Source organism: Leopardus geoffroyi, chromosome X, assembly GCF_018350155.1.
Source record: "Leopardus geoffroyi isolate Oge1 chromosome X, O.geoffroyi_Oge1_pat1.0, whole genome shotgun sequence".
In the NCBI taxonomy this organism is placed as follows: domain Eukaryota; kingdom Metazoa; phylum Chordata; class Mammalia; order Carnivora; family Felidae; genus Leopardus; species Leopardus geoffroyi.
The window spans coordinates 46,565,708-46,590,524 of record NC_059343.1 but is presented as its reverse complement, the minus strand read 5'-3'; the positions used below and the strand labels follow the sequence as shown (position 1 = coordinate 46,590,524).

General features: G+C 38.5%; 1 protein-coding gene and 1 pseudogene across 6 annotated transcripts in view; one reads left to right on the top strand and one right to left on the bottom strand.

Moving 5' to 3' along the window:
* Window positions 1-11,558: 11,558 nt before the first annotated feature.
* On the bottom strand, window positions 11,559-12,443 carry LOC123594361 (annotated as a pseudogene).
* Window positions 12,444-23,215: 10,772 nt separating this feature from the next.
* HUWE1 (HECT, UBA and WWE domain containing E3 ubiquitin protein ligase 1) overlaps window positions 23,216-24,817 on the top strand; it is a 165,672-nt gene continuing 164,070 nt past the window's right edge. For 3 of the 6 annotated variants that reach the window (XM_045472032.1, XM_045472021.1, XM_045472014.1), the window contains exons 1-2: window positions 23,221-23,340; window positions 23,542-23,640. The gene's annotated coding sequence lies outside the window, so the exon portion shown is untranslated. Of the gene's footprint in view, window positions 23,341-23,541; window positions 23,641-24,817 lie in introns of all 6 variants that reach the window. The other 3 variants (XM_045472025.1, XM_045472015.1, XM_045472028.1) reach the window with 1 other exon arrangement.

Genomic DNA, 24,817 nt, shown 5'->3' with positions numbered 1-24,817 from the left:
TTCAGATGTTTCAAAAAATTAGATATATGATGATAGATAAAGCAAATATGACATAATGTTAACAACTGAAACTGAGTGGTGAGCATAATGATATTCACTGTATTAATTTGGATTTTTCTATGCATTTGAGATTTTTCACAATTAAAAACTGGGAACATTTTACAGTAGCTTTCTAGGTATTTGAAACAGGGCTGAGGGGAGGTTTTAGCAAATGCCCAAGTCACCATCTTGATCCAGAAGCTCAGCTAAATTTTTCATATTTTAATCTGCTTCTTAGGTTGGTTACCTCTCCTTCTCTAAAGTGTACATGGCTATATTCACTAAGGTATAGGTTCAGGTTCTTGTAACAGACATACAAATTGACAGAGGCATAAATAAAGCAGAAATTTATTTCCCTTGGATGTAACAGACCAGAAGAAGACAGTTCAGGACTAGTGTGGTAGCTGTTCTATAAGATTTTTCAGAGATTCAATCACCAGAATCGTGCTCCTAACCATATGATACAAAATGGCTCACATTTCAGCCAGTAGGATGAAGAAGGGAAGAGCTCTTACATTAAGGTCTCTATCCGAAAGTTGTACACATCATTTCCAGTCACATCCCATCCGCTAATATTTAGCCACACCTAGCTGCAATGGAGAATAGGAAATGCAATCTTTAGCTGGACAGGTATGTGCATACCTAAAAAGATAATTACCTTGAAAGAAGGTGAGAACAGATACTGAAGGACAATTAGCAATATCTGACGCATTAGTTACTACTTTTTGAATCACAGTGCATTCCTTCCTTTTTCTTTAATTTTGGATTCAGACTCAGCCACTTGGTTTTCCTAAAAAATCCTCTATCTTTTGTCTTGTGAAATTCATCATAGTGAAAAACAAGTACTCGAGAAATTGTGGTTAACTAAACCTATTGTGGCAATCATTTTACAATATATACATATATCAAATTATTATCATGTATGCCTTAAAGTAATAAGATGTTATATGTCCATTATATCTCAATAAAACTTGGAGGGGGAGAAATTCTGGAGCTGGCAAAAGTATCTACAGTTCAACAATTCTTGTTTACCTTCACCTTCCAGAATTGGATAATTCCACCAGAAGATATTCTCCCATTAAAATCAACATCTATTCCAGACTTAATCCATTATTTTCTTGCCTGATTTCCCTGTTGTATGTCATCTTCCCCATTTCTTTCTCTTGGAGTCCTAACCCTACACAGGTTCTAAGCTTGTGCCCACAAGGACATGTCATACTTGTTCTCCCACCCATATTTGTGTTGCCTTGAAACTCATCTAAAATGCTTGAAGTATTTTACAATGATCCTTAGTCTCTCTTTCATAAATCTGTCCAAATTTTTATACTCACTTAATGTTACAGTTTATAGTAGTTTTCTATTACCACAAACTTCCAGGCTTAACAATACAAATTTATTATCTCATTATTCTGTAGATCAGCAATCCAGATTGGCCCAACTGGTTTCTCTGCTCCAGATTTCACAAGGCCAGAATCAACGTATCGGCCAGCTGGGCTCTTACTGAGAGGCTCTGGAAGTAATCTGCTTCCAAAGCTCATTCAGGCTGTTGTCAAAATCTAGTTTTTTGCACTGACAGACCTGAGGACCGAGTTTTCTTGTTGGCAGATGGGAGTGGCCCTTAGTTTAAAGGCCTATTTCCAGTCCTTGCGCGTTGATCCTTACATCTTACACTTGGAATCTTTCTGATTTCTCCTTCTGCCATATCTCTCTTGCTGCCAGCAGTAGGTTCTTTGATTTTAAGGGCTATCATATTGGGTCTACCTGGAAAATCCAGGATAATCTCCCTGTCTTAAAGTCTGTATCCTTAATTATGTCTGTAAAATCCCTTTTGTCATGTAATACATCATATTCACAGTTTCTCAGGATTAGAGTGTAAACATCTTGGGGGAGGGGGCATTTTGCCTACTAAGCTGAGGTCTCTAAGGTCAGCTTTCAGAGAACACCTTTATATGCAAATACTTGCCCATAGCATTGTAGATCTGGACTCTCACTGGTAGAGTAATTCCAGTGTGTTTTTCTTCTCTACCTATCTCTTTTTGGTTTCTTTGGGACTCAGAAAAGCTCTCTGACCTAGTAACAATTAAAATATCTCCCTGTTGTCTAGTTACATCTTTAAAAGCTTTTAGATCTGAGTATCTCTTTTTCCCTTTCATCTCTGTTTAGCTCATTATCCAGTTTTCCTAAGATCACATTTTTCAAGACAATCCCTCTCTTTCTTCAGCTTAAATAGCATAACATTTTGTATCTTTTTCTTTCATTCTCCTACTGCTCTTGTTCTGACAGTAATGCTTATTTTTATTTTTCTAACGTTTTATTATGGGAAATTTCAAACATACACAAAATTAGAGAGATACTATAATGAACCCCTAAGAATAGTATAATGAATCACTCAGCTTCAATAATTATCGACGCTTTACCAATTTTATTTTTTTTAAGTTTTTAAAAGTTTATTTATTTATTTTGAGAGAAAGAGACAGAGAGAGCGCAAGCAGGGGAGGGGCAGAGAAAGGGAGAGACAGAATCCCAAGCAGGCTCTGTCAGCAGGACTCGAACGCACAAACTGTGAGATAATGACCGGAGTGGACATCAAGAGTCAGACGTTTAACCAACTGAGCCACACAGGCACCCTGGCACTTTGCCATTTTTAATTCATCTATTCATACTGTTTTTCTGGAATATTTCAAAGCAAATCTCAGAAATGTCATATCACTCACACATAAATTAGAATAAAGCATTATTTTGAAGGAAATCCAGTGCCTCCTTGATTTCGCAAGCAAACCCTATTCCTAGAGATGGTGGTCTTTACATTTTTTGGTTTAGTCTTTGGAACTTTAATAATTTTAAGACTTGTTTCTTCACCTCAATACAAGAAGATGTTATAGCACAGCATATATATACTTTATATGGTAGGGGCTCCCATTTCTCTATCTATACCTTGATAAAAATCACCTGCCTTCCTAGGTTAAAATCAGAATCTGGGTCTTTAAAATCCAAAGTCATAATCATGTTTCATGTAATTAATAAGTCCAGTGCCAACCTGACACCAGGCGGAGGTGGTGGTGGTGTTGGGGGGAAAGGGGATGAGTCTAGGAGTCTGTGGACATGCCACAAAAATTCAAAAAGGCAGCTCCTCCATATTTTTTCCTTGCCTCTGTAACAAGATGCAATTCAAATCAAGATAGAGGGATGGTACTGATAGAATGTCACCTACTAAATGCAAAATATATAATGTCACTCTTTAGTACTTTGTGGTTCACATGGAATTTAGCTACTTTTGCAGTTAAAAGCCTCAGCCTATAGTTCTGAGAAGTAGGGAAAAAAAGGAGCAAAAATGTTTCAGCCCTCTGATTGTTAAAGCTGTTTTCAACACTGTAATTAATGTAACATTGTGTGTCAATTATACTTCAAAAAACTGTTTTGAGGTGAACCTAACCAAGGCCAAAATATTCTTTTCCTGATACTCTAATCCCTTTCTCAGCCACAAAAGCATGCACAGTCTGTTCTTACTAGGGTTCACTTGGTTCCACCTGCTTTTAGACACTTGCCACAGTTGTAAGGTCAAAGACCTCTAGGGCCTGTGATTTCTAAAGCTGCTGTCTATTAAAAGCAGTGGCACGTCTGCAGACACCAATCATAATGTAAACTGCTACAAACTCCCAAAGTCAATGATGAGCATGGCCAGTGCTTTCCAAGGCTTGACCTTATTGGCAAAAACAAACAAAAAAGAAAGAAAGAAAGAAAGAAAGAAAGAAAGAAAGAAAGAAAGAAAGAAAGAAAAAGAAAAGAAAGAAAACCAGCTGCAACACATGTGCACACCGGCCACCACACTCCCACAAAGAGAACTGCTTCCCTCAAATGTTATTCTAGATCTCAAATGCCAGTCATTGCATTTGTTTCTTGAGGTTTCTCAACCCAGACACCATGGGGGTACCTCTAAAGGTCCTATCTATAATCATATCACTTTCTCCCCTGAATTCCAAACTAGTTATGAAATAGACACAAGAGGGGTGCCTCGGTGGCTCAGTCGGTTAAGTGTTCAACTTCGGCTCAGGTCATGATCTCGCCATTCGGAGAGTTCGGAACCCCACATTGGGCTCTGTGCTGACAGCTCGGAACCTGGAGCCTGCTTCAGATTCTATGTCTCCCTATCTCTCTGCCCCTCCCCTGCTCACTCTCTCTCTCTCTCTTTCTCTCTCTCAAAAATAAATAGAACATTAAAAAAATAAACAGACACAAGGGTCAAAGAGGGATCTGAATATTGAGATTTATTATGATAAGACTGATTTGGAGAATGGATCCGTGGCCTGCAGCCTGAATCGGGTTTTCAACTTTTTTATCCCAAACCTAGATTTTTGTGCCTTCCTGAGGGAATAGATGTGTCTGTGCAGCGGAGCCTTACCCCACTAAGCTGGCCTTAGTAAGGCTTGGCCACATGGAGGGGCAGATAGGAGGACATAGCATGCTATATAGGCAAGGGAGCTCTGAAAAACATGGCAGGGAGCTCAGCAGGGGCTGAGCAATAAGCCCTCAATTAAATTTTGGAATCTCACCAATCAGTCACTGTGGGGAGGAGGTGGTGAGTGAAAGAGGTGGCGTGACACATAGTGGGGACTGGAAAGCTCTCATCCCAACACTTCTGAAAGGGCAGAAATTTCTAGTTCATGTACAGATGGAAATACTAGAAAGGGAAACATCACATAACTAATAAATATGGTCAAAGGGGAAGAAGCAAGAGAAGGGCTCCTTCCCCACAAGGCCAGGGCTTTCTCCAGTGGCCAGCCTTACATACTCACTGCATGACTGGAACAAACCAGAATGCAGTAATATGTAGAAATGGGTACTCCAGTGCCCAGTAGAAACACTGGAACATTCTGGTTTCGCTCCATGAACATCTCTTAAGAGTCTTGCCTGATTACTGTGGCCATATGGGAGGGAGAGAACTTTAGAGCTAATTTAAGCCCAGTTATTGGTGGTTTGTGTTTTTTTTTTTTTTGTTTTTTTTTTTTTTTGTTTTTTTGCCCCAGATGGCAGAAGACAATCAAGTCCAAATGCAAGACAGAGAATAAAAGAGAGCTTAAAACAGAGCTTGCAAAATGGTAGCCTGCTGAACAGATCCAGTCCACAGATGTGCTTGAATTGGCCTGTAAGATTTTAAAGATCTTTTTAAGTTTATTTATTTATTTTGAGAGAGAGCGTGTGTGCACACGCGCATGAGCGGGTGAGGGGCAGAGAGAGAAGGAGAGAGGGAATCCCAAGCAGACTCCACACTGACAGTGCAGAGCCCAATGCAGGGTTCAAACTCACAAACTGTGAGATCAAGCCCTAAACTGAAATCAAGAGTCGGATGCTTAACTGACTGAGCCACCCAGGCACCCCTAAAAAGATATTATTCAAATTAATTGTCAGCACCTAAAAATTGGTAGAGCTCATATAAAAACCCAGATTTTATGGCCTCTCTGGAAAAGTTGGAAGATTCTGGCCATGCCAATGTGCATTTCTGTATGGCAAAATCAGCTGGACAGAGTAGCCACTGCTTCTTTTAGGAAGGGGCACAGTCCCCACCTAGGCTTTTGTGTGACTTGCCTACATTTGGGTTTGTGATCTCTGATTTAAATTGACCAGCATTAGCGATTGTTTGTGATCTGAAAGAAATGCAAATCACCCATCTCTGGGAGTGTTTAATCATGTCAGAGTGAGTATTTGGCAATGTAGAGAGTGCCAAGGAGGTGTGTGCCAAGAATCTGACCATCCATCAGCAAGGGGAGGGATGAGAAGACATCTGTCTATGTAACGAGGATGAAGAAATTATTATGAGAGGCAGGAGAAAAGGGGGCCACAGCCCGCAGTGTGGAGAAGCAGGCTAGGCTGGAGCAGGTGACAGCAGGAGTCAATTACAGCCAAGTGTTGCTAGGGCAACTCAGTCTCCATGAACAGCCTGGAGGGCCTCTGGCCCTCTCACTGCTAAGGCAGCTGATTTAGGAGGCTAGAGCTCTGAGGTCAGGGAAGCTTATGGGGGAAAAGATAAGGCTGCTGAAGCATTGTCCTGGGTTAGGGCTCCAGTCTTGGTAACAGGTACAGGGGGAGCCACAACATCCCACACAAGAGTTACTGGTGGCTACTCTAAAGGCCTCTGGAATTTAGAACCATTACGTCTCCACCCTTCAGGCCACTTCTTTCCAAACTGCAGGTTGTAACTCATTGGTGGGCTATGCAATTAATTTCGTGGGACAAGATCAGCATTTAAAATGTTTTTAATGTTTATTTTTGAGAGAGAGAGAGAGAGTGCGAGCAGGGGAGGGGCAGAGAGAGAGAGAGAGAGAGAGAGACAGAATCTAAAGCAGGCCCCAGGTTCGAGCTGAGCTGTCAGCACAGAGCCCGACGCAGGGCTGGAACCCATGAATCACGAGATCATGACCTGAGTCGAAGTTGACGCTTAACCAACTGAGCCACCCAGGCGCCCCCGATCAGCATTTTTAAAAACAAAACAAATGAATACAACTATTTTATAATTTTCTAAATTTTTTTTTGCTTAAAAATACTTAAATTCTATTTGTTTGTTTATTTATAATTTACATCCAAGTTAGTTAGCATATAGTGTAATAATAATTTCAGGGGTAGATTCCTTAATGCCCCTTACCTATTTAGCCCATCCTCCCTCCCACAACCCCTCCAGTAACCCTCTGTTCTCCATATAAAATGTTTATTTTTGAGAGAGAGAGAGAGAGAGAGAGAGAGCAAGTGGGGGAGGGGCAGAGAGCGAGGGGGACAGAGGATCTGAAGCAGGCTCTTGGCTGACAGCAGAGAGCCTGATGCGGGGCTCGAACTCAAGAATCGTGAGATCGTGATCTGAGCTGAAGTCCCACGCTTAACTGACTGAGCCACCCAGGCACCCCTAAATACAAAATTTAAACAACAGAGTGCATTACACACAGTAAATACTGTTTTGTGAAACAGTGGTTTCAGATGTCTCTGAGTGTACGTGTGCATGCATGTACTGAATTGTGACGTCAAATATGTTTCTTATTCTGTAAATTGAGCACAAAGAAGTTTGAAAGCCTCTGTCACAGGCTACAGTCAGTCACCGTGGCCAGCTGATTGGATGTGCCTCATTTGGCATGTCTAGTGGAGCTTTTTGCTCTTTTGTTTTTGTTGTTGTGAGCAAGAATGGCAGATGTAGGCCAATTATAACCTTCTAAGGAGGACTCTCTGGTATCAGAAAAAATACAGGTTATGTTGGGCCAGCTGGGAAACAGGTTTTGAGGTGTGGCTTCTCAGAAGAAGTGCAACTCCACCTGACTGCTCGAGACTCTACCCACTAGGAGTGGGAGCACTGCAGGTGATTGTGCAGGTGAAGCCAAAAGGAGAGCCTGCTCCACAGTAGTGGACCCAAATTATGCTTTTGTCGGGAATTTTCCAGGTTTTTTGCCTCAAATTTTTATTTAAATTCCAGTTAGTTAATATATAGTGTAATATTAGTTTCAGGTGTAGAATTTAGTGATTCAATACTTCCATACAACACCCGGTGCTCATCACAACAAGTCCCCTCCTTAATGTCCATCACCTATTTCACCCATCCCCCACCCACCTCCCTTCTGGTAACCATCAGTTTATTCTCTATAGTTGAGAGTCTGTTTCTTGGTTTTCCTCTCTTCCCCCCACCATGTTCGTTTGTTTTGTTTCTTAAATTCCACATATGAGTGAAACCATATATTTGTCTTTCTCTGACTGACTTATTTCACTTAGCATAATACTCTGTAGCTCCACCCACGTCATTGCAAATGGCAAGATTCCATTCTTTTTTATGGGTGAGTAATATTCTATTGTGCGTGTGTGTGTGTGTGTGTGTGTGTGCGTGTGTGTGTGTATATATACATACCACATCTTCTTTATCCATTCATCAGTCAATGGACATTTGGGTTCTTTCCATAATTTGGCTACTATAGATAATGCTGTAAACATCAGGGTGCACGTATCCCTTCAAATTAGTATTTTTGCGGTTTTGGGGTAACTACTCAGTAGTGCTATTGCTGGATCACAGAGTAGTTCTATTGTTAACTTTTTGAGGAACCTCCATACTGTTTTCCAGAGTAGCTGTACCAGTTTGCATTCCCACTAACTGTGTAAAAGCGTTCCCCTTTCTCCATATCCTTGCCAACACCTGTTGTTTCCTGTGTTAATTTTAGCCATTCTGACTGGTGTGAGGTGATATTTCATTGTAGTTTTCATTTGTGTTTCCTTGATGATGAGTGATGTTGAACATCTTTTCACGTGTCTGTTAGCCATCTATATGTCTTCTTTGGAAAAATGTCTATTTATGTCTTCTGCCCATTTTTTGAATGGATTATTTGTTTTTTGGGTGTTGAGTTGTGTAAGTTCTTTATATATTTTGTATTCTAACCCTTTATCAGGTATGTCATTTGCAAATATTTTCTCCCATTCTCTGGGTTGCCTTTTAGTTTTATTGATTGTTTCCTTTGCTGTGCAGAAGCTTTTTATCTTGATGAAGTCCAAATGATTTATTTTTGCTTTTGTTTCCCTTGCCTCCAGAGACAAGAAGTAAGAAGTTGCTAGAAGTAAGAAGTTGCTACAACTGACGTAAAAGAGGTTGCTATGTTCTCTAGAATTCTGATGGTTTCCAATCTCACATTAAGGATTTTCATCCATTTTGAATTTATTTTTCTGTATGGTGTAAGAAAGTGGTCCAGTTTCATTCTTTTGCATATTGCTGTCCAGTTTTCCCAACACCATTTGTTGAAGAGACTTTCTCCCATTGCATATTCTTTTCTACTTTGTTGAAGATTAATTGACCATATAGTTGTGGGTTCATTTCTGGGTTTTTTATTCTGTTCCACTGACCTATATGTCTGTTTTTGTGCCAGTACCATATAGTCTTGATCACTACAACTTTGTAATATAACTTGAAATCTGAAATCATGATGCCTCCAGCTTTTCTTTTCTTTTTCAAGATTGCTTCGACTATTCAGGGTCTTTTGTGGTTCCATACAAATGTTAGGACTGTTTGTTTTAGCTCTGTGAAAAATGCCGGTGATTAGTAGGGATTACATTAAACGTGAAGATTGCTTTGGGTAATACAGACATTTTAACAATATTCTTTATTTCAATCCATAAGCACGGAATGTCTTTCCATTTCTTTTTGTCAACTTCAATTTCTTTCATCAGTGCTTTATAGTTTTCAGACTACAGGTCTTTCACTTCTTTGATTAGGTTTATTCCAACATACGCTTTGGTTTTTGGTGCAATTGTAAGTGGGACTGATTCCTTAATTTCTCTTTCTGCTAGTTAATTATTGGTGTATAGAAATGCAACAGATTTCTGTACCTTGATTTTGTATTCTGCAACTTTACTGAATTCGTGCATCAGTTTTAGCAATTTTTTGGTGCAGTCTTTGGGGTTTTCTATATAGAGTATCATGTCATCTGTAAGCAGTAGAAGTTTGACCTCTTCCTGTCTGATTTGGATGACTTTCATTTCTTTGTGTTGTCTGCTGTGGCGAGGACTTTCCAGAACCATGTTAAATAACAATGGTGACAGTGGACATCCCTGTCTTGTTCCTAACTTTAGAGGAAAAGCTCTGTTTTCCCCCCACTGAGGATGATATTAGCTGTGCATTTTTCATATATGGCCTTTATAAGGCCTTTCATATATGGCCTTTATTTCATATATGGCCATATATGGCATTATTTCATATATGGCCTTTATGCATATATGAAATATGCATATTTCATATATGGCCATTATGGCCATATTATATATGTCCATTTTCTTATATGGCCATTATTATTCATATATGGCCTCCCTCTATCACTACTTTGTTGAGGTTTTCTATCATGAATGAACGTTGTAGTTTTTCAAATGCTTTTTCTGCATCTATTGAAAGGATCATATGGTTCTTATCCTTTCTTTTATTAAGGTGGTGTATCACATTGACTGATTTGTGAATATTGAACCACCCCTGCAGCCCACTTGGTCGTGGTGAATGATTCTTTTAATGTACTCTTGGATTTGATTTGCTATTGTTTTGTTGAGAATTTTTGCATCTACGTTCTTCAGGGATATTGGCCTGTAGTTCTCATTTTTAGTGGGATCTTTGTCTGATTTTGGAATCAGGGTAATGCTGGCCTCATAGAATGAGTTTGGAATTTTTCCTTCCTTTTCCATTTTTTGCAATAGTTTGAGAATAGGTATTAACTCTTCTTTAAATGTTTGGTAGAATTTCCCTGTGAAGCCATCTGGCCTTGGACTTTTGTTTTTTTGGGAGATTTTTGATTACCAATTCAATTTCTTTGCTGGTTATCAGTCTGTTCAAGTTTTCTATTTTTTCCTGTTTCAGTTTTGGTAGTTTGTATGTGTCTAGGAATTTGTCCATTTCTCACAGGCTGTCTGATTTGTTGGCATATAGAATTTCATAATATTATAACTGTTTGTATTTCTGTGGTGTTAGTTCTTATTTCTCCTCTTTCTTTTGTGATTTTATTTATTTGGGTCCCTTCTTTTTTGTTTTTGATAAGTCTGACTAGGGGTTTATCAATTTTATTAATTTTTTCAAAGACCAGCTCCTGGTTCCATTGATCTGTTCTAATTTTTTTTTAGTTTCAGTATCATTTATTTCTGCTCTTATCTTTATCATTTCCCTTCTTCTGCTGGCTTAGGCTTCATTTGTTGTTCTATTCCTAGCTCCTTTAGATGTAAGATTAGATTATTTATTTGAGATTGTTCTTTCTTCTTGAGGTAGGTCTGTATTGCAATATACTATGGAATTTTCCAGGGTTTTTAGGAGTCACATCATTCGCATCATTGATTTTTCATGTCCCACATTGTTGGTACCCTACCCAATGGCCATCCTTCAGTTTCTCCCTCCCTGATACACCCCCATTTCTGTTGATATTTAGGGAAATCCTAGACTTCACGGGAGCTGGGATCTCAAATGAAGACCCACAAAATGTCAGCCCCCAATTTTTATTACATTCAAAAGACATCACAATTACTTAGTCAGCTTGTTATAAAAGTTTCTACATGTGTAATCTCAATTTCTGCACTTAGTTTGTCTTGGACTAGTAACCAACAGTTTGTAGATTAGCACCAGCCCAGGGGCCAGACTATGAGTGGCACTGGTCTGAGCTAACTAATTATGGTAATTCTAATTCCCTCACCAAATGATTGGTTTGGGCATGGACAAAAAACAGGGACAAGAGGGTATGTTTACTGGGGATGCCTAGGAAAATTTCTCTTGGTCTTAATAAGGGACACATGACATTTATAAGCTTTCTTCCAGCCTTTTGATGTTAATGTATGACCATGTGATGCCTGAGTAGCTACAGCTATCCTGGCGTCATAAGGTGAAGGACCAACAGGCAGAGGATAGTGGAACAAGATGGCAAGGATGAAAAATGGTTGAACAAAGCTGCAATTGTGTACTGATTCACCAGACATACCAGGTGTCATTCTAAATCTAGCTTCATTTTTTTGTATTTTAATTTTTTTTCAAGCTTCCATTCACTTTATTTTTCTTGTGAGGTGACCACAGCCAGAGCCTGGGTCCTCTGCACAGAGACTCTGGGTTGGGTCTTTACAAGACCCAGTGAATTCCTGATAGGGAGACTTGGTGAACACAGTCTCTTTCCAAAGGTCAGGCATGAGATAGCTGTAGGTCTTGGAAATGGCATCAAAAGTAGCCTTGGTGAAGTTGCCCAGGGTGGCAGTGCACCCCCTGGCTGAGGTGTAGTAGTCAATACCAGCCAGCAGCAGCAGCTTCTTGGGCACAGGGACTGAGACAATGCCAGTGCCTCTCGGGGGCAGGGATGAGGTGCACCAGCACAGAGCCACAGCAACCTGTCACTTTGCATGGGACAGTGTGGGGCTTGCAGATCTTGTTCCTCCAGTAGCCTCGCCACACGGGAACCATGGAAAGCTTGGACAGGATGATGGCCCCACAGATGGCAGTGGCTACCTCTTTGGAGCACTTAACACCCAGACCGACGTGTCCATTGTAATCTCCGATGGCAACAAATGCCTTGAACCTGGTTCGCTGGCCAGCGTGGATCTGCTTTCGCAAAGGTATAATCTTTGAAACCTCGTCCTTGAGGGACACCCCCAGGAAAAAGTCAATGATCTCAGATTCCTTGATGGGCAGGGAGAAGAGATAGATCTCCTCCAGGTATTTGATCTTCATGTCCTTGACCAGGTGGCCCAGCTTGGTGATGGGGATCCACTCCTCGTTCTCAGCCTTGCCTCCATGAGCTCCGCTGCCCCGGCCCCGGCCCAGGATGCCGCTGCTTGCCGAAGCCTCCGCGGAAGCCGCCAAAGCCTCCCATTCCAGGGCCTCGGGGCCCTCCAGGGCCTCGGGGCCCTCCCGGCCCTCCAGCAGGACCGGCGTCATCCACCATTTGGTGTTTTCCCAGAGAAGCAACTGTATTTTAATTTTAAATTAATATACAGTAAATTTGATTTTTTGTGTGTACAGTTCCATGAATTTTAATACATACAGAGATTCATGTAACCACCAACATAATCAGGATACCGAATAGTTCCATCATCCCATAAAACTCCATCATGCCATTGCTTTGAAGTCACACCCTCTCTCCACTCCTAACCACTGATCTGTTCTCCATCGCTATATTTTTGTCCTTTCAAAAATGTCATATAAATGGAAGCAAACAGTACATAACATTTTGAAGTCATCTTCTTTCACTCAGTACAATGCTTCTGAGATTCATTCAAGTTCTTGCATATTCACTCCTTTTTATTGATAAGTAGTATTCCATTGGATGGACATATCACAGTTTATCCATTCATCACTTAAAGGGTATTTGGGTTGTTTCCAACTTTTGGTGATTATGAATAGAACACTTCTAAAGATTTTATGTACAGGTTTTGTGTGAACACAGGTTTTTATTTCTCTAGGGCAAATAACTAGGCTTGGCATTGCTGGGTTATACAGTAAGTATATATTTAACTTTATAAGCTGCCTGTTTTCCAGGGTGTCTATAGCATTTTGCATCCTCACCAGCAATATAAGAAAGTTCCAGATGTTTCCCTATATTTTCCTTTAAAAATCTTATAGTTTTATGATTTACATTCAGATCTGTGATCCATTCTGAGGTAATTTTTGTATTAAGTATGAGGTTTTAGTCAAAGTTCATTTCTTATATATGGATGTCCAATTGTTCTAATATCATTTGTTGAAAAGACTGTCATTTCCCCCATTGAATTCTTTGTACCTTTGTCACAAATCAATTGACCATATTTGTGTGGGTCTATTTCTGAATTCCCTATTCTGTTGCATTGTTCTATATGTCTGTCCCTTCACCAACACCACACTGTCTTGATTGCTGTAGCTATTTGGTAAGTCTTAAATTCAGGTGGTGTGATTCCTCCAAGTTTATTAATCTTTTCAAGATCATTTTGGTTATTCTACTTCCTTTACCATTCTATATGAATTTTAGACTCAACCCAACTCTATTTTACAAAATATCTTGAGATTTTTATAGGAACTGCATTAAATCTATAGACCAACTTAGGGAGAACTGACATCTTTAATATTTTGAGTGTTCCAGTCCATAAAAATGGTATGTTTCTCCAGTTATTTAGGTCTTTGGAAATTTCTTTCATCAGAATTTTATAGGTTTAAGCATATAGATCCTGTATATGTTTTTTTCTTTTTTAAATTTTTTTTTTATTTTTGAGAGAGAGAGACAGAACACAAGCAGAGGAGGGGCAGAGAGAGAGAGAGGGAGACACCGAATATGAAGCAGGCTACAGGCTCTGAGCTATCAGCACAGAGCCCAATGTGGGGCTTGAACCTACGAGCCATGAGATCATGACCTGAGCCAAAGTCGGATACTTAACCGATTGAGCCACCTAGGCGCCCCAAGATCCTATACATGTTAGATTTTTCCCTAAGTATTTCATTTTCTAGAGCTACTATAAATAGTACTGTTTATTGCTAGTATACAGAAATGTGATTGATATCTGTGTGTTGATCTTGTATTCTGCAACCTTGCTAAATTTACTTATTAGTTCTAGGTGTGTGTGTGTGTGTGTGTGTGTGTGTGTGTGTGTGTGTGTGTATGTGTGTGTGTTATTTTGGGTTGTCATCTGTAAATAGGGATGGTTTTATTCATCCCCTCTCCTTTCTTCTCCTCTCCATCCCTAACTGTCTACAGTTGAGCTGCCTAATTCAGATGAAATATAAGAGTGGAGGATAAATAGAGTTGTTATAGGTCATCTGCAAATTATTCAAGTTGCTTTGAAGTCATTCTACAGCAAGGTGACAAAAATATTACATGCAAATGATGTGATCATGTACTATGAAAAATGGTAAAGCAATAATAAAAATTTTACAATAATAAATATTACAAAAATACCAGTACTTATGTGCCAGAGACTGTTCCAATTATTGTACATAAACAAACTTTTGTAATCACAACCCTATGATGTAGGTACTATTATCCCCATCTTACAGATGTGTAAACTATAAATGGCAGAGGTGGGCACAAACCCAGGTAGTCTGGCTCCATTGCTTACACCCTTAATCATTACCCATTGGAACAGAAGTTTCTAGAAATGGACTCTACAATATCTGAGATATTAGTATGATTTCAAATGAGTAAAACATTGACTATTCAAGAATTATATAGAAATAACTGGATAGCTATTGGGAAAAATTAAAGTTGGAAACCTACATTTATACTACACATCAAAATAAAACCCATATGGAACATGCATTTAAAGGTGAAAATTAAAACCATAAAGGTGCTAAAAGAAAACATAGAGAAAGAATTTTATAATCTTAAGGTGGGGAAAGGTTTTCAAAGTACAGCACATAAGCCATCTATTATACATGAAATAATCAGGGGTGCCTGGGTGGCTCAGTCGGTTAAGTGAACAGCTCAGATCCTGGAGCCTGCTTCAGATTCTGTGTCTCCCTCTCTCTCTGCCCCTTCCCCACTTGCGTTCTCTCTCTCTCTTAAAAAGAAATAAACATTAAAAAAAAGAAATAATCAGTAATTTGATTATATAAAATATTTTAAATTTGTATATTCTAAGAAATTTACAAGTTAAAAGACAAACTGAGGAAAGTATCTGTGACAGGAAGCCAAAGTGTTATTATCCACAATATAAACAGAACTCTTCCAAATCAATAAGAAAATACTAAATTCAATAAAAACCTGGGCAAGCAACACAAACAGGCTACATATTTGAAAAAAGAAGAATACAAATGGCTAAGAAACAAATTAAGAGGTGTTCAATTTCACCAAAACATCAAAAACATGAAAATGAAAGCAATGACATATCACCTTGTATCAGATTAGCAATGATAAAATAAGGGAAAATACACAGCTTTGGTAAGGGTATGGGGAAAAAAACATTCTCATACTCTGGTACTAGGAATATAAATGTGTATAATATCTTTGGGAGGGAGAACTGGCAATATCTATCCAGTTGCAAAATGTGCATACCCATTGCAGCGATTTCATTTCCAGGCATTTGTCTTACAGAAGTACATACATGTACAAAGCTATTTACAAGGATGTTCATTTTAGCACTCTATAATGATGAAAGCTCAGTAACAGTCCAAAGAAGCATCTACCCTATGCAAATAATTAAAAACCAGTGTATACCTTTAAATATTGACATATTAAGAAACTCATAACTGAGTGTTATCTATTTATTTCTGAGGATTCTCAAGGGATTTCATATAGGGTGACTAAAATGGGCATAATCATAATGCTTGCCTTACAGGGTTTTTTATTCATTCAATCTTTCAAAAAATATTTATTGAAAAGATACAATTGTCAGGCACTATGATAGGTGCTAGGGTACAAATATAAACAAAAATGACATGGACCCTGCTCTCAAGAAGATCACTGTTTAGTGTAGGGTGTATGTGGGGTGTGTGTGTGTGTGGGCAGGGAGAAGGAACAGACCTTAATCACACAACTGTACAGTTGTCTTGGGTGCCTAGGAAGGCAAATAGCAGAATATTATGAAAGTATTACAGGGTGCCCTGATCCAGTTTTGGGGGGTCAAGGAAGGCTTCTCTGAAGTGGTATTTGAATTAAAAAGAAAGATAGTGATAGGCCAAGCACTTGTATAAATGCCAGCTCCAGAGATTAGTTTAAAATAATACACACACACGCACACACACACTGACATAGAAAGAATGTCAAGAATACACCAAGCCATTCATCAGTCAATGGACATTTGGGCTCCTTCCATAATTTGGCTATTGCTGACAATGCTGCTGTAAACATTGGGGTGCATGTGTCCCTTGGAATTAGTCCTTTTGTGATCTTTGGTAACTACCTGGTAGTGCAATTGCTGGACCATAGGGTAGTTCTAATTTTAACTTTCTGAGGAACCTCCATACTGTTTTCTAGAGTGACTGCACCAGTTTTCATTCCCACCAACAATGTAACAGAGGGGAGGTAGGTGGGAGGATGGGTTAAATATATAATGGGAATTAAGGAGCGCACTTGTGATGAGCACCAGGTATTGTATGTTAAGTGTTGAATCTCTAAATGTACACCTGAAACTAACATTACACTTTATGTTAACTAACTGGAATTTAAATTAGAACTTAAAAAATACATTAAGTCAATAAAGCAGGTTGTAAAGCATATATGGCATGATTCTCCCCTTTTTATGGTTTAAAAAGTCCTATATTATAATACACATATGTATCAATATATAGATAGAATACAATCTGGAAGAATATAAACCATACTAAAGGTTGTTAACTCTATTTGAATAGTTTATGAGTTTGACATTCTGTAATCAGAAAAACCAATAGAGTTATATATGAGGAGTGATAGCATCAACATTAGAAATATTAGTATTCAAGGCAAAATGTTTTAAAAAGGGTAAAGAGAGATACGGATAAAAGAAACTATCTACCAAGAATATCTTCTATCATAAACATACATACTGAACAATATTACATAAAAATATATTAAAACAGAAAATCAGATAAGTTATACCTTATAATGTGTATTTTTTAAACAATGCCTATACAACACTTGCAAAAAATTGATCATATACTGAGTCACAAAAGAAAGCACAATACATTTCCAATAGTAGAAACCATAAAAGTCACATTATTGGACCACAGTGCAATACAACTAACTTATAACCACAAAAACAGAAAAAAAAAGTTGAGTCACTTCAAATATCAAATAACACTTCTAAATAACTCATGGTCAAAGAATAAATCAAAACCAAAATTATAGACTAGAAATTAATAAGAATGAAAGCACTACATATTAAGGTCAAACACAGAAAAAGGTTATAACTTTAGATGCTTTTAGAAATAAATGACTGAAAATGAATAAACCACATGTTTCATGTAAGCCATTACAAAGAAAGCAGCAAAATACACTTGAGAGAACTAGAGGAATATATTAATAAGTATAAAAGCTGAAAATAATTATTTCTCGAGGAGAGAGTGGGGAAAATGGTAGAATAGGAAAATAAATCCAAGAAATGGTCCTTTGTAAATATCAACAAAGCAGAAAAACCTCTACGGTCTAGTTAGAAAGAAAGAAATGCATCAAAAAATAAGACTGTTTAATTCATGGATAGATGATAGCTATGTGATAAAGCAAGTGTATTAAAACATTAATGGTAAAATGTATGTTTGTGGGTATGCAGGTATTTACTATAAGATTCTTTCAACTTTTCTATATGTTTGAAATATAGAAATATATATGAAATATATATATGATATATATATATTCATATATATGAAATATATATTTCATAATAAAATATATGAAAATCTATTATCATCCAGAACATAAGTTTTGGGAACATTGCATTAGAAGTTTCATCAAAACCAGGGAAGAGACAAAGATGCCCACTGTTACCTCTATATTTAACATTTTTCTAGAAATTCAATAAAATGTAATATGCCAAGTCATTGCACATAGGAATTATAACCATGAAACAGAGGGGAAATCATTATTTGCAGATGATATCATGATCTACCTCTAAAACTAAAGAGAGTGAATATAAAAACCATTAGAACTGATAAAGAAGGTAGGTAGGGTGACCAGTTACAAAAAGATGTCCCATTATGCACAAAAAATATAAAGGCTACTTCCAAATAGAGGTTGTAGCGCGAAGAGATGTGTGAAAGGTGTCTTTCGTGTTTTGCTCCATGTTCAGTACTTCTGTGATATTTGAATCTTTTATAACCAGAATGATTCACGTAGTTGTTTGAAAAAGGGAAAATAAATCTATGGTAGGCAGAATCCTAAAATGCTCCCTTCCTCAGATTTTCAGACTGTGAATATGATAATACCTGTGATTATGTTATATTACCTGCCAAAAGGGATTTTGCAGATGTAATTAAAGTTCCCCTTAAAATGGGGAAATTATTCTGGATTATCCCAATGGCCTTAATCTAATTGCATAAGCCTTTTAAAAGCAGAAAGCTTTCTCAGGTTAGTGGCAGAAGAGAAAGGCAGAGAGATCCTAAGCAAAAGAAGGATTCAGCATGCCACTGCTGGCTTGAAGATGGAAAGAGGTAAGTAAGGAGAAGAAAGTGTGGGTGACCTCTAGAAGGTGGGAGCACGGGGATCTCAGTCCTACAATGGCAAGGAACTAAATATTGACAACAGCTTGAATGAAGTTGGAAATGGATTCTTCCCCAGAGCCTCCAGATAAAAGCTAAGTCTGGAGAAACCTTGATTTTGGCAATTGTTTGATCCAAAACAAAAAACTCAAGACAAGCTCACCAAGACTTCTCACATACAGAACTGTGAGACAATAAGGTATTATTTTAAACTGCTAAATATGTAGTGATTTGTTATGCAAAAATAGAAAACAAATACAAAATACTTTACATGTGCAAAACAATGAAATATGTAGCCTATCAAATTTTCAAAGGTTTAAAACCCTTTAATGACCCAGTCATGCAAGCAGGATGGGGAAATGACTCACCTACATGCGCCCAAGGGAATGTAAATTGGTAAAATCTTTCCCAAAGTACACTGGGCCCCTAAAATGTGGATATGTTTTGCTTTGTTGAAATTTATTGTAGTTGAATAAACATAGTGGTGAGCAAAGATTTTTCTGAATATCCTTTACAGAACTACCTATAACAGTGGACAATTACAAACAACATGAGTGGGGCACCTGGGTGGCTCACTTGGTTGAGCCTCTGACTCTTGGTTTTGGCTCAGGTTATAATTTCACGGTTCGTGGGTTCGAGCCCCATGTCAGGCTCTGTGCTGGTCATTCGGAGCCTGCTTGGGATTCCCTGTTCTCCCTCTCTCTCTGCCCCTCTCTCTCTGCCCCTCCCCTGCTCGCTCTCGCTTTCTCTCTCTCTCTCTCAAAATAAATGAATAAACATTAAAAAAAAAAAAAAAAAGAAACGGGCACCTGCGTGGGTGGCTCAGTTGGTTAAGTGTTCGACTTCAGCTCAGGTCATGATCTCAAAGGTTGTGGGTTCTAGCCCAGCATTGGGCTCTGTGTTGACAGCTCTGAGCCTGGAGCCTGCCTCAGATTCTGTGTCTCCCTCTCTCTCTGCTCCTCCCCCACTCACACTCTATCTCTCACTTTCTCAAAAATAAATAAACATTAAAAAAAAAGAAAATATGATTATACAGCAATAGAAGACTGGTTTGTCAAATGTAATATCCTACAACCATTTGATGAAGTAAACTTATGCGAATAGAAGGCCGATAGGAATTCTTATAGAACTCTACAAGCTAATTTTAGAATTCATCTGGGAAAGAAAATACACAAGAAAAGTCAAGAAATTCGTGGGAAAAAAAGAGAGGGGCTTGCCCTAGCAGATATGAAATAATAATTTAAAGCTCAAGTGCTTAAAAAATGTGTGGTATTGATGCTCATATAGATTTTAGGACTATTGAACTGATGATTTACATTAAAACCTATGTCTATACTTAGGAATTTGGTTTTTGATAAGGGGAAAAGAATGATCTGTTCAATAAATGTTTAGGGCCTAATGAAAAATACTAATAAGTAATTAGTATTACAAGGGAATAATAGTCACGTATTAAGCATAATATTGTTAGAATGTTTAATGACTTAGAAAAATGTTTACCAGAAAAATTCCAGATAATTAAAGAGCTAAACATAAAAAAATCTAAAATATTACAAGGAAATACAGAACAATATTTCTAACCTTGGAGTAGAAAGGCCTTCTTACGCAAGATTCAAAATGCAAAAGCCATAAAAGAAATGACTGATAAATCTGAATACACCAACTTTAAAAACATCTATGCCCAAAAAGACCCCACGAGCAAAGTTTAAAAATAAGCAGAGGTCTGCGAAACATTTCCTACACATGTAACAAAGATTTATATCCAGACTACATAATTCAATAACAAGAAGCCAAATAATGCAACTGGAAAACAGATAAAAGATATGAACAGGCAAGTCACAAACCAACACAAGCAAGTAGCCCACCAACATATGAAACTATCCCTTAACCTCACTAACAATCAGCAAAATGCAAATAATAAGACATTTTTCACCCATCACATTGGCAAAATATTCAAACAATTGGTTAATATTGAGTGTGGATAAAAATTTAGGGGAATGGTTATTCTTATTCACTGCTGGTGGAGGTATAAACTGAGTCATTCTGCATGGCAATTTGGCATTAAATATTAAAATTTCAAAATGTGCTGTCTTTGAGCTATCTATTTCACTTTTCCATATTTGTCTTACAGAAATATTTTAGCATATGCACAAAAAATGTACAAGGATTTTCACTGCAGCACTGTCAATAGTAAGAAAAAATAACACTCTAATAGTAAAAAATTGAAAACAATATATATTTATCAATGGGTGACTATATCAATAGTTAACTATAGTACACTCACTCAATGGAATACTATGCAGTACATAAAATAATTGAGGTAGATTTATATACACTGACATGGAAAGATCTTCAAGCCACAGAAAGTGAATACAGCAATGAACAGAACAATACATAAAATAGGATGTCATTTATATCTTCAAAAAGGAAAAAACACAAAACAAAGCTATGTATTTCTATATGTGTATATGAATCTAAGAGGAACTTTAAATTTATCTGTGTTAAGTGTTTTGCAATAATGTATTCATTCATGTGTAATTAGGAAAACCTTGTAAAATGAAAAAAGGACAAAAAGCTAAAGAATGTTTCATGTCATTAAAATGATGTTATAAAATAAAATGTTATAGACAAATATTTAATTATATGGAAAATATTTACTAGGTTATTAAATAACAGCATGCCATACTTTTGTTTAAAACTATAGGGGCGCCTGGGTGGCTCAGTCGGTTAAGCATCCAACTTCAGCCCAGGTCATGATCTCGCAGTCTGTGAGTTTGAGCCCCGCGTCAGGCTCTGTGCTGACAGCTCAGAGCCTGGAGCCTGCTTCTGATTCTGTGTCTCCCTCTCTTTCTGCCCCTCCCCTACTCATGCTCTGTCTCTCTCTGTCTCAGAAATAAATAAACATTAAAAAAAACTATAAATACATATATAATGCATAGTAAAAGGCAAGGAGGACAAAACTAAAGCATTAATAGTGGTCCTCTCTAGGTGGTGAGATTACAAGTTTTTTATCTTTTGGTATTTTCTTTATGCTTTCATATATTTTCTGAATATTCTACAATAAGAAAATAGAAGTGTGTGTGTGTGTGTGTGTGTGTGTGTGTGTGTGTGTGTAAGGGGATGCTGGTTGGAATTAAGACTATAAAAGGAGTGCAATTGCCAAGAGAACTAAAGGATGCTACAGATTGAAATGATAACGAGGATTGTGGAGGTAAGTGGGATTTTAGAATTAGGAGTTGGAAAACTAGACTTTATGGGGCCTAGGAATTAACAGTAGAAATGTAGGGGTTAGAATTAGGCATAGAGCCCATGGATTATTAGAATTAATGCAGTTGCTGTGAGAGATTGGAATTAGAGTCAAAAGCCTTACTAAATTAAAAGGTTTTTTGAAGACTATAAGCACTATTGATGAGGATATTGGAATATCCAAATAAATTGGAATTCTCACATATTTCTGGTGGGACCGTATATTGTTAAAATTGTTCTGAAAAGCCTGTCATGTGCTTTTGGGAGGAGTGACCTTTTGACCCTATCTATTCCACTTCTACAAATTTCTCCTCGAGAAAAATCTTAGAAATATGCACATATTTAGTTATATCAAAGTTCATGTCTGTATTTCTTTTAATTAAAAAAACCTAAAAATAGAATCCTGGTTAAATAATTAACATTACAATGGAATAACATTCACCCATTAAATATTTAATGGATCAATCTCTCTGAAAAAGGGCCTCCATAAAGCAGAGATCATACACAAAATTTTATGTATAAATATTTATTTGGCAGGCAGTGGATCCATTCATCAGATTCTCAATTCGAGGCATGAACCACTGTTCTGGAGGGCTAGAATTAGAACTGGAAGGTATAATTATAGTTTTTATTTCCTCTATGTCTCAAGAGTACTTTGGATAGTGCGTTTTGTCTTTATGCTTTAAAATACTAAGTTAATACATGCTTTAAAAAAACTCAAACCTTATCGAAGTATTTAAAGTTGCGATTCAAAATTCCCCTCTCTTTTCACCTTCTAATCTCATTCTGCAACCCAGATGAAGCGCGATTAATAGGGGTATCTCCTACCAGATCCTTTTTATTCCTATGCATTCACAGGTGCAGATCCTCTATAAATTCTGCCAATCGCACTACCACCCCAAATAATACCAAGGAGAACAATAAAGAGGATGTTTATTGAGAGCTTACTACGTGCCTGAAGTACGTGTTCTAAGGGTTTGCCGCGGGGGGTGGGGGGGGAGGGATTCACTGTGGTCAGCGTCCCCGTCGTCTCCAGCCCTCCACACCGTGTCCCCGCTTGCCCTCTTGCCCCCATTCTTCACAAGGCGGCCGGAGAGATTGTTAATTTTTAAACGTAAATCAAATCAAATCAAATCACGTCACCCTTCAGCGGCTCACATCGTGCCTCGAATCAGATCCCAATTCCTTAGCGACCCTACTATCCTCTAATGTTGGATATGCTGGACAGGGAATAAATAGTTCAGGCGCAGTCCGCTATAGGGGACTCTACTCCACCGCGGAGGGAGTGCCCTCTAGAGGGGCAGGGGCGGGGCTTCTCAAGCGGGGGGGTGGAGCCTCAGATCGGGTGTGAGGAGAGCCAGAGGGGTAGGTTTTCCGCGGAGGGCGAGCGAAGGGAGCAGGGCCGAAGCAGGGCCGCGGACCGGGCACGCTCTCGCGGGCCCCGCGGAGCTACTGTCACCGAGGTAAGCGTCTTTTCCCCGGGTCGGGGGGGCGGCTTTTGCTCGCGAGGCCGTCCTCGGCTCCTCGCGGAGGGTTGTTCCCACGGGACCCTGCGCAGAGTCGCGGAGGTGGCGGCCTTGGGGAGCCAGCAGGGGAGGCTGGTGAAGGGGCCCGGCGGCCTGCCCCAGCCCTCCCTCAACCCCGCCTTCTCTCCCCTCCCCCAGGCCTTGGCAAGCGCCAGCCCAAAGCTAGCCGCATCTTCTGGGGCAGCGGGGCAGCGGCAGGCAGCGCGGCGGGAGAGCGGCTGACAGTGGGGATGCGAGGTACCGGCATTAGCTGTGGCCAAGTGGCCCTAGAGAGGGAGTAGAGGCCAGGCCTTCAGCGTTTATCTCACGGGTTCTCGGAAGGCGGCCTCAGAGGAGGGGGAAGGTGAGGGGCCGATAGGCAGGCTTCGCGGGTAACTACTAGGCGTTGTATATGTATGTTTTGGTATCTAAATGGTACTACACACACACACGCAAAAACATTCGTTTTGGTTAATTGCTTTTTAAAAACTTAATATATCTTGTAGATCTTCATATATCAGGGACTCTAAATTTATCTCATTTATAAACAGCTGCATTGTATGATTGTACTACAGTTTATTTAACCATTTCCCGATTGGTGTACATTAGCTGGTTTCCCTTTGGCGGGGGGAAGGGGGCTATTACAAGCAATGCTATAATGAATGGGTTTGTATATATACGTTTCATGCACATGTATGAGTATTTCCGTAGGAGAAATTCTTAGAAGAGTAATCGCTACTCAGTGTATATGCATTTTGAATTTTGATAGATTTGTCCAAATTGCCTTACCAAAAGGCTATACTGATTTACACTCTTCCAATGTTGTGCAATATTGCCCTTTTTTCCACAGTTGTGCCAACATGAATTATTATCAATCTTTGTAATTTGGGCCAATTTGAAGCGCAAAAAATGGTATGTCATTGTTTTCATTTGCATTTCTCTGATTACCAGTGAAATTGAACATATTTTTTATTTGCCCGATTATAAAAGTAAGTAGGCAAATATAAAATATCTATAAGCAATAAGCATTTCGAAAATTTAATATTAAAAACCCCATTCGCAGTAGCAAGAAAAACGAAAAAAATACCTAGAAGTAAACTACAAAACTTTATTGAGGTATATAATAAAAGAACGTTTGCATACATGGAGAAGGGATACCATGCTTCTCGGTAGGAAAGCTCAATTTTGTAGTGATGGTAATTTTTCCTATGTTGAGTTATACAATTGATGGAATTTCAATAAATATGCCAAGTTTTTGGAACTTAATATGATTCTAAAGTTCATCCAGAAAAAAAGATGGCTAAGAAAAACCGAGAAAATATTTTAAAAGATAAGTAAAGATGGGGGTATTTGTACTACCAGCTATTAAAATGTACTCTAAAGGAACAGTATTTAAATTAGAATGGACAGAACAATGCATTAGAATAGAAAAGCC